This window comes from Delphinapterus leucas, chromosome 11 (genome assembly GCF_059928025.1).
Source record: "Delphinapterus leucas isolate spDelLeu-1000000601 "Yukka" chromosome 11, BTC_Dleu_Yukka2, whole genome shotgun sequence".
In the NCBI taxonomy this organism is placed as follows: Eukaryota; Metazoa; Chordata; class Mammalia; order Artiodactyla; family Monodontidae; genus Delphinapterus; species Delphinapterus leucas.
In genome coordinates, this window is record NC_143139.1 from 63,202,463 (window position 1) to 63,218,127 (window position 15,665).

General features: G+C 34.7%; 1 long non-coding RNA gene and 1 pseudogene across 1 annotated transcript in view; one reads left to right on the forward strand and one right to left on the reverse strand.

The window, feature by feature from the left end:
* The window catches only part of LOC111167265 (uncharacterized), a 181,103-nt gene that overhangs the window by 67,649 nt on the left and 97,789 nt on the right, over positions 1-15,665 (forward strand). The window lies entirely within an intron of this gene.
* On the reverse strand, positions 5,477-5,552 carry LOC115803541 (U4 spliceosomal RNA; annotated as a pseudogene).

The window sequence follows — 15,665 nt, forward strand, 5'->3', positions numbered from 1 at the left end:
TGTGAAGCCTAAGATGGTCATTAGATTTGGGAAGGGTGATTGAGGCTCTGGCACTCTTACATGCTAAAAGTGACTAAAGGACAGAATGAAAATCTTTTCTAGGACTGTCAAATTAGTTATGCTATATAGCTGGAGGTTGGAGAGTGGTTAAGGTTTGAAAATAATTAAGTGATATAACCAGGATTTGATCTACTGAATTCGATTTATCTCTTCAGTGGCCGAAGGTTAAAATGATCAACACGTAAAGCTAAGGCATAAGTTGTTGCGTGAGACATCTAAACTCAGATCCCGGTTTGAGCTTGCTTCTGCCCATAGAATTGAGGACTTCAATCCATGTGTTGAGAATTCCAGTTGGTTACTTAGGAGTGAGTGAACGCGTGTGTGGCCATGATGGATTTATTTATTTCTATCTTAGGAGTTATTTTCATAGTTTTCCTTTGAGAATTCTAACAGACTTCTACCAGCTTCAATTGTTCTGTGTCTCTGGCTGCTGCGTACGTTCTGTCAACAGACGTGGGCCAATTTATCTGATATTGCCTCTGCAGAAAAGACAGGAGCTTTGGGGGGCAAAGTGTGCCTATCATGCAGGTAACTTCCCTGATCTAACCAGGTAGAGAACTAAACAGTCAGGAGAGGTAGTGTTGGTAAAAGCAGAATCTTTTCTGTAGCCACCTCTCCTGTCCACGTAGGGATAGCTAGCACAAGAGCCACTTTCTATAAGAATTCCTAACATTTGACATGGCTAGACAAGGATGACTCTGATAGACATTATCATGTCTGAATCTGTGCGTGGCTGAGTCTACCGGTGTGTTTGGACAGCCACTTTCCCTCGCTGCAAAGTATGTCTCCTTTTCATCCTTAGTGGTATTTTGGTTTATGCCCTTGTTTGTGAAATTATGAGAGGCTAAATTTGGTTCTTCCTCCAAATCTAAATATCTTCAGAATATAATCTGAATATCCAAATTTAGGATTGGGTTGGGTTGGGTTTCCTCTTATATTTATTTTGTTTGTTTATTACCATAATGACTTCCCTAATAATTGTAGTTTGTACCCTAGCCTGAGAGCGGCAACTAGGAGAATATATGCCTGCTGCCTTTATGCTCTCTGTGCCTCAGTTTCTTCCTATATATTCGTGGGAGGTGTGTCAGTGTTTTTTATTTATCTCATAGGATTATATTGAATGCCAATTAGGTGTATTTTTAAACACTTACGAAGCTATTTGTGTCCCCCAAATTATCTACTCATAAAAATACTAACTTTAAAAGGATCCCTGTGGTAATGAGGTTTATAATTAAGCTGTCAGTTTAAAATATTTTGATTTCAGTTTTATTTAAAAAGGAAAATCCAGAGAATGGACTTGAGGACACGGGGAGGGGGAAGGGTAAGCTGGGACGAAGTGAGAGAGTGGCATGGACATATATACACTACCAAATGTAAAATAGACAGCTAGTGGGAAGCAGCTGCATAGCACAGGGAGATCAGCTCGGTACTTTATGATCACCTAGAGGGGTGGGATCGGGAGGGTGGGAGGGAGAGGTAACGAGATATGGGGATATATGTATATGTATAGCTGATTCACTTTGTTATAAAGCAGAAATTAACACACCATTGTAAGGTAATTATACTCCAATAAAGATGTTAAAAAATAAAATAAAATAAATAAAGTTTATCGTACTAGCAAAAAAAAAGAGGAAAATCCACTTCAAGTTTGCTATGTGAAGTTTTGAAATTTTGTGTAAATGCTAACATCACATGGAAATCACATTTTGTACAATGTTATAGCCACCATTTTTTTTTATCTGACCTTGTAATTTTCTTTTTAGTTGCCTTCAGGGAACAATATGAGAGCTCTACTTAGAGCTTATTTAACTCCTATCAATTCTTATCAATAAAAATCAAAGATTATACAAAATTATACAAACATTCATTTGGATAAGAGGCAGTCCATTGAATTCTGCTAAAACAGTTTTTATATTAAAACTGATTCATTTTATTTCCTCACTTCAGTTATAGGCTACTAAACTCTTACAGCCTTCTGAAACACAAAAATTGAAAAAGTCTTATTCATGTAAAAAATTTTTTAAATTCTACATAAAGCAAATGTCTGTCATATCAAGATGTCCAAAATTATAAAGGTTATCAGGCATCACTGGTGGTAGCCTTGGAAATTATTTGTTTGATTTTTGAGGAAATCCTTTAACCAGTCAAGTTCAGTAATATTTTTAACTTACTTTTCTCTGCATTAAAAGGATATGCCTGTTAAGATATATCTAGGTCATACATAATATATTCATCTGTCTTCTACCACCTCTGTGGGTTGAGATGCACATGGTTTAAGTGAATCTGTGTGACGAATATTAGAACCATCTTGACCCCAGTGTGTCAACTTCTGTGAGTCTGGCGGTTCTCAAAGAATTTGTTGGCTGAGCTATAGAGTCTCTAAGAAATTCTAATTTGAAGAAGGAAGACTAAAGTTTGGGGAGGAAAAGTGAAAAAGGTTGAAAAATACATATAACTTCCTAAATAAAAATTTTGTCATATATCATCAAGAGTAGCCCAGGAAAACCATTCTTATGGCTTCTAAATCCTTGAATCCAGCAATATAAAAAATTTTTATTTTGATTTAGGTTTAAATGTCCAGTTTCTTGAGATGCCAGATTCTTTACAACCTAAACCACTTGTCAAGTTCAGACCACGGGGAAGAATATTACTATTTTTCAAATACAGATTATTAAATCCATTCCATTTGAAAGAGTAGAGATGCAGGTCAAACATCCTCTACTTCATGTTTTGGATCCCCTGGGAGATAATCCAATTTAGGAATTGTTTAATACTTTCTGAATACTTGTCATAAACTTTGATCACAGATACTTTTTCTTAAATCTGCAAGGCAAGTTGTCTTTTTATATGCTTGTTTTGCCTCTTTAAGAGAGAAAAGGGAAGAGAGAGGGAATGGAATTAAGATTTAAAGAAACATGCCTGGTTTGTGTGTTTGGTGCTTTCCAGAAACAGGAAATTTATTAGAAGAAATTGAGGGTAATCTATATTTAAGGGAAGCAGTTTATATGTCTTATGGGCCATGGTTTCCCCAATGAAAGAATGTTTAATACATCTTTATTGAGTAAATAGGCTTGAATAAAATCTATAAATTTATAAAATATTTTTGTTTGATCTTTACGGCAATCCTTTGGGATGAGTAAAAGCAATATTATATCTCTTTCTGGTGTTGTTGAAAGACCTAGGAGTCATCTGAACAAGCAGGAATTGAGATGTTAAAACCACTGGTTTTATCTCACATCTGGAAGTGAGAAGACTGTCAAAACATGGGTTAATTGTTTATATGGTAAAAAACTAGATGTTGAAATGAAAAATCTAAAGCACTAAATATGTTAATTATAATTAAATATGAGCTGTTTTTGGAAAAGGTACACTGAAATTTACTACAGAAAGAATCCAAGACTCTCTCTGATGAAGTTGGTATACAACCTCTTTCTTTAGAGAATAGTACAAGCACAGGGAGCAGCTGCAGGCCCCCCAAATTCTTGGAGGTAAAGAATATCTAGAATTTAGATAGATATTATTATTATATCTATTAATAATATAATTATTCTATTTAGAATAATAGAATTTGTGGATTCTAACAGGTCACATCACATGTTGGTAACTGAGGTGTGAAAAAAACCAAGGACCATACCCTGGCTTGTACTCCACAGAAATCACGCCTTACTTGTAACTTAAGATTTGGTTGGATCCTTTTCCAATGAATTAAGGGCAGCAAGCATTAAGAAAAGACTAAAATTGAACTTACACAAATTTAAAATGTAAGATCTAAAGGTGGTACATTCTGGGCCTAGATAATTTGAATTGTGTCTTTGAACAGAAGGGCAGCCATGGGGAAATCAGGCTTCTTGTGATGACATCAGAGACATCTCATCCCCTGGGTGTCAATGGTCACATTTAGAACGTTGCTCTAAAGTCTGATGCAGACTCTCTGCTGATAAGTTTCTGAGAGGCAAGTTTTTGGGTCTCATTGATTTACTGAAACATTCATTCAATTAAGAAATTTTTGAGTTCCTGGAAGGAGCCAGTGGTATGCTAGGCCATACAGCTACTACATAGGCATGGCTTATGTGTGGTGCAACCTAAATTTTGTTGCTTTGGTAAAGATAACATTACTTCTGAGAAGGGAGGCTAAATATTATAGAAAAGAACAGAACAGAAGTAGGATGCCTCCATAAAAGGAGGCAAATACATAAGATTGGAAACTGAAGTGTGTGTTCAGTCTAGGTAAATAAAAATATGAGATTAATTGCTCTTATATGGGTAATTAAATGGGGGTTGGGGGAGGTGTTCCCATGATGTTAATCCTTTCTGAGATTAACATGCTTTTATATACTGGTTTCAGTCAGTCATTTGCCAATGAAGGCTTTTAGATAGCATTTAAGAGAAATCTGTACAGGTCAAAACAAAAAAAGAGACAATCTTTCCTAGCAGAGCAAATTGTTAGAGGTAAGAGTATACATAAATTACGAAATTTGCTGTGAAGTCATTCGAAATGGGTGTATTCTTCTGTGGCCGCCTTAGCTATATATGTATCTCAGAACAGAGTAAGCCCATCTAGATCATATCATCTAGAAACCAGTATTTGAGTAGCCTCATAAAATATTTCAAAGTATAAAGTCTCAAATTTCCTTTGATGTTAAAGAAGAGAGACACAGTAAATAGGTAAGGTTTTGGATATAAGATAAAGAAAAGTTGGAAGAAAATTATTTCATTATCATCAAAATCAATTATTGAGTTTCACTGTATTTATATCACTTCTTTTAGAGTGGTAAAGTTAGGAGAAAATTTAAACATTTTCTTCTAAGAATGTACAATTTAAAAGGATAATTTTAATATAGAAAAGGTTAACTGATGAATAGAACATATTCTATTTAGGAATGTTTACTTAGATAAGGACAAAGTATTCATGTTTCCTTCAATGGTAGTTGAATCAGCAGTATCTCTAAGTTTGCTAATAACTTGAACACTATGATTTTGGACTTGAACCCTAAGGAGTCAAGTTCAAATGATGACTTGTATGTTCTCTATTATTTAGTTGGGAAATTAGACCTGGCTATTTAAGGTTTCTTAAATCATTACATATATGTTACATATTTTAAACAGCTTTCAATATAATTCTTGTGAATTGGCTTTGCAGATATGCCTGTTTATTTTTTTAGATTATTTAGGAGATTATTTAGCATTAGAAGATATGTTTAATGACAATTTTTCCTTATAAAGTAGGCAAACTTTCATGTTTACTAGATAATAAGAAATATAAATTCTTTATTTATTAGTGAATGTGGAAAATAATTTTCTCTGAATGTAACCCAGTCTGGTAACTTTGCATAAACAAGCCCTAATTCAAAGCTATTGCAACAGGAGGGAGAGACCGGAACTCAATCTGAGCTCTACTCCAGGGGAAAAAAAAGGGCAGGAGAGTTTTCAATTAGCAATAATCACGCCTCGGATAAACCTCATTGGCTACGATACTGCCACTGCGCAAAGCTGGGCAGGAGAGTTTTAAGAGGTGCATGGAAACCTCTAAGTCCGCCTTTGTTTGCTAATTGGATTTACCTACAGGAAAAGGAAGATAGTTTTACAACTTGGAGCAAGGCACCTATCAAATTTAGACTTCTGCCTTCCTACAGACACTGAAAGATAGAGGTACTGTCTTCCTGGATGGTTACATTTCAAAGGAATGACTTCCAGGTCTTTGAGAAAGACATCTGTGGGTTGTAAAACTGGCAAGGGCCTTTGAAAGATATTTACATTTCAAAGGAGCAGAGAAGGATTTTACAATGATATGTTTTCTAAAGTAAATGCTCTAAGAAAAGAGAGATCAAGAGCTTAGAGTCAGGAAGATAATTAAAGTTTAGTCAAGCAGAGGGGGACCAACTTGAGCAATATATTATGTCATGATTATGCTATAATTTGGACTTCCTCTCCAAGGTTCTTTGACTGTGGACCTCTGGGTGTGACTCATTTGGACTTCTGGAAAGGGGAAGGAACAATAGGGATGATGCTTTGGTACCCTTCTTTACTCTGTTACCAACTATTTATGTCTTGAGAAGCTGCCTTTGGGGCCTTTAAATTTTATAAGTTGAGAAGAAATTAGATATTTATTCTAGTAACAAACAATAATGAAATAAATTATTGGAGTTGCATAGATTATCATAGAAATACAATTAGTAGTAGTATTTTTAGTACTTGTGTTGAACTTAGCCATCATGATGCATAGAAAAGAGATGTGGTTATACTATAAAGATAAGTAAATTTAGGTAAGTTATGCTGAACAGTTACTTAAGCAGAATAGCCTTATTCTTATACTAGCAGCTTCTTACCTTCAAAGTGGAATTAAAAGAGAAAGTGTTTTTATGTCATTCTGTTAAGGAGACAGTGATAATTATAAATTCTCGTCCTCCTTCAGAACCTTAACCAAAAAGCCTTACTTTCTGGAAAATTCTGTAGTCCTATAATGCTGAAACATTATTTAGAATAAAACAACTCATAAAAATGTTGATAAAAAGAAGAACTACGTAGCTAATTCTTAATTCTCTGAAAACTAAAGCTCCCTAATACCTATTTTTTGAATGCTGTTGCGGGTAATTAGATATGATTTTCCAGTTATTGGGGAAAGAGCAGATGTGACTGGGATTGCTGAGATCATAATTTTATGGTGGATTGTGATGCTGACCGTGTGAGGGGATGTGAAGATGAGGCAGTTAACAGTAGATGTAAGGATTTGGAACTGGGAGTCTTTGAACTATATTTGAAAGAATCAGAGCAAGGGCTTAAAGTCATTTTATTTCTCTTTTTTCTTCTTTCTTTGTTTCCTTCTGCCATTCTTATAGCAGCTGAATTCTTGGGGTCTCTCTCCTCACTCTTCCTTTCCAATGTTTTCCTTCTATTTCTTTCTCCTTTAGCACTGCTTTTTAAGTAAATAGGACACTGAAAGAATATATAACGTCAAACAACCATCAGACAGCAGGTCCTAATTATGCCAGTATTCAGTAAGCTATGTCTGAAGACTCTACCTTTCCTCTGGGTTTGATAGGATAAAGCTAGTCGTGGAAAAGGAATTGAGAAGTGTGGCTCTACTGATAAGGAAACATCACCATAAACTATGAATTAGCAGCAGGTCACTGGATTTACATCTGGAGTGTTTCACTGCTATTAATAATGCCTTTTTTACTCTTTGACTTCTGTGGACATATCACCTAGGATAATGACCCTCCATCTATTTGCACAGGTGCAAGGAAATAAAAAAAGGTCCTAAAATGTACATACAGACTCACACACAGATAAGCATGCTGGGCATACTAAATTATAGAAAAGAATAATTCATCAATAAAGTAAATGTTGTGAAGTCCTGTGATTCATCATTCATGATTCATTCATAACACAAATTAAAAAATAATTTTGAAAGAAGCTGACAGATTGGACCAGAGGCATAAATCTAAGCTATCCAGGCAGTATAACTCTGCACAGTAACATTACGGGAACGGCTGCTATCTTTGTGTAGCTCACACCTAGGTTGTTTTTGTAGACCCTAATTATGACAAAACCAATTAGCAGATTAGAAATTGCCAAAAATCAGGGATGCCTTGCTGAAGAATCTCTAAAACTGAATAGTATTTTGGCTAATGCTATTCTTTGTTCATCTCAGGATTTATAGAATAAGAATGTTTTGTGTGTAAACATTGTTGCTTCAGGGGAGCATCCATCATGCAGTTGCCAAATGAGGTAGACATATGTGCATGTGGAAAGCCTTAAGATCTGTGGCACTGCTGAATTTCTTAACATAGATTAAAACTTCTAATCAGGTTTTTTTTTAAAGTAAACCTACTTTATAAAATGAACTGTTGAATAGTTTGATGTAAAAGAAAGCATTTCAAAGGATATTTCATTTAAATGTAAATGTAGACTATGCATTATTAAAGAGAATGTGGCTTTTCATATTCTTGTTTTTCTAGACACCTGGGATCAAAGTCACCTTTTGAACTTACACAGTAAGCTTCTAAACTTAAATCTTACTGTTAAGGATTTAAGTTCCTTATTTTCACTGTTAAAAGACAAATGCTACCTAAAGCTTTATCTGCAGCATTAATTTTCCTGTAAAGACAGGGGAACTGAATTAGCAGGGGAAAGGGTAGGACTCTGGAACACTTCGGTCGTAGCTTTGGAATCAGAGCTCTCAGCAGTTTCATGCTTTGTGGATAATTAAAATCGATACAAAATAATTACACAGCTGGAAGGATCTCCAGATATTTAATCCAGTCCCTTTCCTCCAGGAGAAACTAACTCTAGTCTAAACCAACGTCCACACAGGCATTCAGGTTACATGAAAGAAATAGGAACCCTAGATTTACTTTCTGCACTTACTATGAACATTGCAAATGTGGCCTGGTAATAAATGTTCAGAAGGAGATTATTATTATTATTATAAAGACGATGTAAGCATCATACAATAGCCTTCTGCAATCGCAAGATAATCGATGGAAGGCAGTGATGGCTAAAATGACTGTCCTTTTTAGTGTTTCTCATGTCATATCTTAAAAGTCCAGATCAAGTGCTATTCAATACTCCCTAAAATCTTACTAATCTCCATATCCGTTGGTTATTTAACTTTTGGTACCTATATTTAGTAAGGCTTTAGGATATATACATAAATCTATAATATGAATATAGATAGCTGTATAAAGTAGCTTTTGACATCTCTGCCCCTTAATGAGAAGTCCTTGAATGCTAGTTGCCAGAGCCTAGCACAATGCTCTGTACTTAGTCATTACTCAGCAAATGCTGGTTTTTAATATTTTTCTTCTAAATCCGGTTGAAGCTAGTTTTTCTTTATTGTTCTGTCCTCAGGGCAGGTGAGGACAATCATGAGAAGTGTTGAGTCTCCTGGCTGATTTCAATTCTCTATTCCAACATTATGTTTCTCTTTATTTCTTTTTTAAGGCGTCTTTGTTTTTTTTTATTTTATAGAGATCAAATATTGTAAGAACAAAATAAAACAAATATTTCCAAGTTCCATTAATGTTCCACATTTTTCAAGTAAAATTTAACGTGACGAAGTTAGTCTACAACAAAAGATTTTTAGATGACCTCTTGGAGTTCAATTTTATTTGTTAGGTACACTTTCCTAAAGAAAAAGGCCATGGTTCTTGAAGCTTTTGGTAAATCAGCAGAATTCACAAATTGTAAAGTAACGTGTCAAGTTAGATTAGTGGATTAGTCCAAGGCATCTACAAAGTTTTAGGGAAACAATGTATTACAATCACTACATGCTTTGAAAAAAATAAATAAAAGGGAACTTTTCATCAATATTCAATATTGGGCCACCACATGGAACTGCACCCTATTCACACTTTTTATGTTTCCTTTAATCCTGCTGTCTTTGACTAGTGGTCAAAATACAAGATTTCTATTACAGAAAATATTTCCCATCAATTGTTATTTCTACAACCAGCTGCCTTCACAATCTCTTTTCTTTATTCTCTGACCTACATTCCACATTTCTTTACAGTATATTCTTTCTTCTTCCTTTAGCTAATGAACTTCCAGTTCCTTCACTTGCCAAGAAACAAAGGCAACTCAAGTGGAGGCTGTACATTCCACTACAGCCAGAAGGGGATGGGGGAGTGGGGAGGTGAGGGCTGAAAATGGGAATAACATTCTAAATTTCCATGCATTCAAATACCATCACTTTCTTTGTCTGCAAGACCCTTACTCTGCATACACATCCCAGACACACTGTCTTCTAATCATTGAGGACACTGGAATCTGGCTCCCTATCTTCCTTTTGACCCCCAAACCCAAGCATCCTTGTGTATAGCTTCAGTGTCATTATGGTGAACCCATCAATTTATCCCAAGTAATTTTACCTACACTTCACTCAACAAACATCATCAAAGCTCAAGTCCAAAGAAAAGAATGAATCTCTCTCTCTTTCTCTCTCTCCCCCATTCCCTCCATTCAACCTCCATGCTCTTCAACCCTATAATTATCTATTTAATTTTCCTAAAGCACCACATTAATCCATGCAGTCACTGATTCCTATTGCCACATGTTCAGTCCTCCTATTTCTGGTGTTCAAAGACCATCAAAATTGGCCCTCAACCTTTGTCTCTAGACAATTTTTGTTACTTGGGCAAGATTACAACTGTTCCAGCAATTCTCCAAATATGCCTAATTTTCTAGAATTCTAAGCTATTCTCATGGCCTCTGTCAATTGTGTCCTACCCTCCTCCACAAAAAAAACTACTTTCCTTTAAGATCCAAATGGCCAGTAGTCTGTGACCACTCCATATGAAAGTGTCTATGTTCTTCTCAGAAGTTCTGTGGATTGGGTTCCACTGTTTGAAAGCGTTTATTTCCTTGTTTTGTGGTTAACTGTAAATGTATCTGTCTCCTTAATTGCCTAAAAGGTAGAACCAGCTTACTGTGTTAGTAAAATAGGGTATTAGTTCCGTGTCTACCTCTAAGGAGCTCTTTCTGACTTAACCACTTCACCCTACTGAACTACAATTGTATATGTATGTAACAGGAGAATGAGGACATCGATTAAAATGATGTGTTAAATTTTGTATGTGTTCTATGAAATTATCAGAAAAGTGGCCAGGGCGTTCTATGTTTATTATTTCCATATCACTCTCTTTATAGTAGGCTAAAACTAGTAGACATTCAATAAATATTCATTAATATTCATTGAATAAGGAGGAGATATTTACTAATTTTTTTTAACAGAGCACAATAATTTTTAAGGAGTCAATAATCCACTTAAGGATACAGTTCTCAGTCATCTACCCCTTCTTTTCATCACATCCGTGATTAGATTTCTCCACTAGCTCTGTCTTCTGGACCACATCTTTAGCCTATGGCAAATACTAAAACTAGTATAAAAAGCATGGCATATCAGGTTTGAAAAAACAGACTTCTAAGTTTTAGTGGCAAGTTGTACAATGCCACAGTTTCTTTGAAAAGCCTTTGCAAAACACCTCAATTACACCTCATCATTATGGTTCTTGTGCCTTCCTGGATATTTCTCCAATAAACTATGTAAAACTCACCTTGTTAATCACCATTAACAAAGCTCCATCACATGGTTCATCTTGTTTGAACCTCATAAGAAATCAGAAGTTGTACCTTCTTCCTGTCTCATTGGTTGCCTCAAGTTGTAAATTTTGCATAATTATATAGATTTTTCTTCAAATGATGATATCTTATAAACATGGCGAGTTATGTCTTCTAGAAGCCCATATCTTTGGGGGGTTTTACATTGATAAGAAACATTGAAAACTTAGTTCATTTTTACAAAGATTTCAGAATTTTAAATATCTTTGAGAAGGGTTATATGCCAACAGATGCTTAATTTTCAGTGTAGCCCACATTATCCAATGCCCAGAGGATGTTTTTTCTTTTTTAAATATTTAAATAACAGTAATATTGGCAAACACCGTCTTCTCCCCCCAGATGTGTAATACAGGAATGATTTGTTGGCTACTAAAGAGATTAAATTTCATTTGTCTTTGCCCTAGAGATAAACACCAAGTAAAAGATGGAAATATTTTTGATAAGTAAGTTATCACAAGCAGCATAGTTTCTACTTAAAAAGTAAAAAAAACTAACTCAGCCTCGGGACTCTAATTTTATTTGTGTGCCATCTAATATTTGTAAGTGGACTTCACTTTAAGCTTGTTTATCCTGGCAGTTCAGAATGCAAATATAACAACAAAATTCCCTGAAAAAAAATTTCAGCTGATCAAAACCCCTTAAATAATTGTTTAAAAGATAAGTTATTTTCTTTACTACAGTAAGTAAAGTATTATTGTGATCAACATGTGAGAGAAATAAAGTTAATTTATATTAAATACAGAAAGGAATAAAAATAACTCATATTCAAAACAAGAATGTACCTTATTTATAACTAGCTTACCTTATCTCAGTATTTGAATTTTCCTTTGAATATAATTTTGGAGGAATTGCGCTTTTCTTGGCTAAGGTTCTATTTTAAAACACACACATATATGTTGTTGACAATGTAGCCCTCCATCCTAATAACCGAGATTAATATCCAGTGACATAAAAACACTACCAAATGTAAAATAGCTAGTGGGAAGCAGCTGCATGGCACAGGGAGATCAGCTCGGTGCTTTGCAACCACCTAGAGGGGTGGGATAAGGAGGGTGGGAGGGAGATGCAAGAGGGAGGGGATATGGGGATATACGTATGCATATAGCTGATTCATTTGGTTATACAGCAGAAACTAACACAACACTGTAAAGCAATTACACTCCAATAAAGATGTTAAAAAAAAAAAGTACTTGAGATTAAAATAGAATAATTGTGAAGTAAATGTGTTTTTTTCCCCTTAGACTTGGGACATGATTCAGCATTTAAAACTTATAATTCCCCAAAAGATGTTACAGAGACAATTCAGCTGTTGGATTTGTTTCAGAATAAATAAGGGACTTAATATAATATGCATATAATATCCATATGTGTACATACATATAGAGTCTTACATATCTAACCTATGTATCGTGTGTTGATATATTTTTTCTTTTTTAATGTGCACAATTTCAGTTCATTCAGTGATATACTTAGGCAAATGTTACCAAGCCTCTCTCCTCTGTTCAGGAAATGAGATCAGCAGTGCTTATGGGAAACGCACATGGAATCATCAGTCTTTGGTGCTCATCTAGTCACATTAGCATTGTACTTCACTAATAATGTGGGTTTTGGCACAAATCTAATGATATCAACGGGGAATCACTTCTGTTTGTATAGAGAGAGTAAATGGTGGATAATTGTGCTCTTTCTGCCCTTATTCAATCCTTTGTTCACTCTCCCACAGCCAACATGCCTCCCATATCCCACCTGAAACTGGAGGCAGCCTTTCTTGGCTTTTCTACTTTTTCTAATATTTCTTAGCCTTGTGGGAGAAGATAGGAGGAGGAGGAATAGAAGAAGTCTAGTTCAAAATATGCAGTTTCCTCTTTAATGTCACCACTGGACTTGTTCAAAGAGAAACTCAGATCCTTTTGTTTTCTTTTTTTAAAGTAGTATCCAGACAAAAGTTTTAGGCTGTAACTCAGGTATGTAATGTTACAGCAGCTTTATATTTATATATTAGAGAAATCTGTATATTTATATGTTAGAGAATTCTAACATAAAAACCTTTTTATTTATATTTCAGTAAAATGTCCTTTTAAAAATATTTAAAATCTGAAAAAAATATTTCCCAAAAGATAATCTCTCTTACAAGGAGGGAACACATTTATTCATTCCACAGGAATTTGCTGGGTGTCTTGTATGTGCCAGGCATCTCCTCACTGGAGATACAGTAGGAAAAGGAGGACAAAGTTCCTTTATCCAGTAATACTTAAAGGGTTAAAGCTTGTATTTATAAGAACTGGAGCTACCCTTAAAACCACTAGACTCAGTAATTCTATAGTGCCCATAACATCTTACACTAAACATGTAGTAAGTACTTTAATGATACATTTCCTCACCAAACTGGAAAGCCATTACATGTTTAGCTAAAATATCTCCACTTTGGAGTGAACAAACAAAAGCACTGGGTTTGATCAAAATGTAGAAGAGAAATATCTATTTGTTATGAATCTGCCTCTTAGTATAAAGGGTATAAGAATTATTTACATCTACTGGAGAAAAAAAACAACTTTGCAAGTTTTGTTTCCAAAATGTTTCGTGACATTTATTTATTAACTACGAATTGTTTGTATGTTGTGATGGACTACCACTTAAGGCGTTTTTAGTTGTTGTTGTTTTTACTATTCCTGAAAGATTTGCAACTAGTTTACCCCATCAGCTTGGTTTCTTTCTCCTCTCCCCTGGAGCCCTAGTTTCCTGGCAAACAGCAGGAATGTTATAGATTTAGGAATTAACCTTCAAGAAGGTGCTATAGATGGCGATGTCTCCATGTACTGCTCAGTTCTTTAGTCTCTCTTTTGGGCACAACTTGGCAAAGTGAAAATATGCCAAAAGACGGAGAGGAGAGTATTTTGCATTGGAAATCGTTTCTTTTCTTGAAAGAAACATCACTCACATTTAGGCTAGATTATACACCACGACCTGGAATTGGAAACCTAGCGGCTGATGAATTGGAACTTTTCTGTGAAACAAGCCAGTTTAAGTTAGAGTCATGGACTGTTCACACAGGCTACCAAATTCAAACGGATGAAACAGTGCCTGGCAAAAGTTTGACTGAATCTAGAAAAGAAAAACAGATTCACCTAACAGAAAACGGCTGGTAAGAGATTACAATTTTTAAATATGTACTAAAATGACTGTTGTTCAGGCTGATAATTTCTCAGTGCTAATAGGCCACAGAAAGGCTTGATACAGCCGGTGTAGCTTTGGAGACAGGGATTTTGTTTGGTTTTTGTTTTATTCAAATTATTGTTGTTCTTTATAAAACTGCTTGGGTCGTTTTTATTAACGTAGGAGAGCCTGGACTTGTTGCGAGAGATATTGTCTAAAGAGTGATAGCACTAAAGGCCTTTAGTCCCTATATGGATAAGAGAAAAATAACTAAATTAGGGTAGGTCTTTTTATATAAACCAATCCTAACAAAACAATCTTAGTAAATACTTTAATAAAATATCCTTATAGTCAAGTAGCGTTTTAAAATACCAGCTATACATTTTCAAGTTCATTTTTTTCAGAGCTTTTAAAGAACCATAGAAATACTGTATGTAAAAAATGAATAAATCCAACAGTAGTGATAGAAAAGGATACAAATATAATACATGAAAGGTCCTGCAACTTACTTTAACCACCTAACTAAGAAAAGTAAGAACACTATTTCTCAGATAATTTTTTTAAGTCAATATTACTACAGCTCACTATATTAAAGGCTCTCAAAATGAGGGAATTAGTCATGGAATAACATTTTCTACAATTAATGACATATTTAATTTTCTTATTTAGTCATATTGCTTTCTTTACTCATAATCAAAATATAATTTAGAGAATGTATTATTTCATCTAGAAATTAACAGCTGGCTTGTAAGAAAGACTTATGTCAGATTAATTACTGCCTTTTTAAATTTTATAATATACTGTGACAGAAAATTAATGATGCCTGCAGTATTTAGCATAGTTCATAACCCACATTTCAATGAAAATATACTGTTATTAATGATAAACATTGCACAGATATAATATACATGAATTGCTGTCCATTTTATGTCTGTTCTGTGTAATTCTATGAAATGAAGCTATATTCATTCTGTTTATTAATTTAGGCTTCATGGATTAAAATTTGCATTCATTATATTCATGTGTATATAGGATTATATGAATTTAATCAACTCAAGGCATGACAAGTAGCGTTTGACTGACAGTTTCTTCACGATTCTAATCTGGTCAAGAATTTATTTCCCGTTCATTTTATCATAGACATATGAGCATTTTAAATTAGACTGAACACGTTAGCATTTTAGGTAGTATCCATTCCCTTCATGCTCCCTGTGCCAAAAGCAAGGTAGTGTCCACAGACAGACATAGACTTGTATAGTGTCCACAGAGAGATGCTTCCATAGCATGCATGCACTGACATTTAAAGCATGATATCTCCAGTTTGGTGTCTCAGA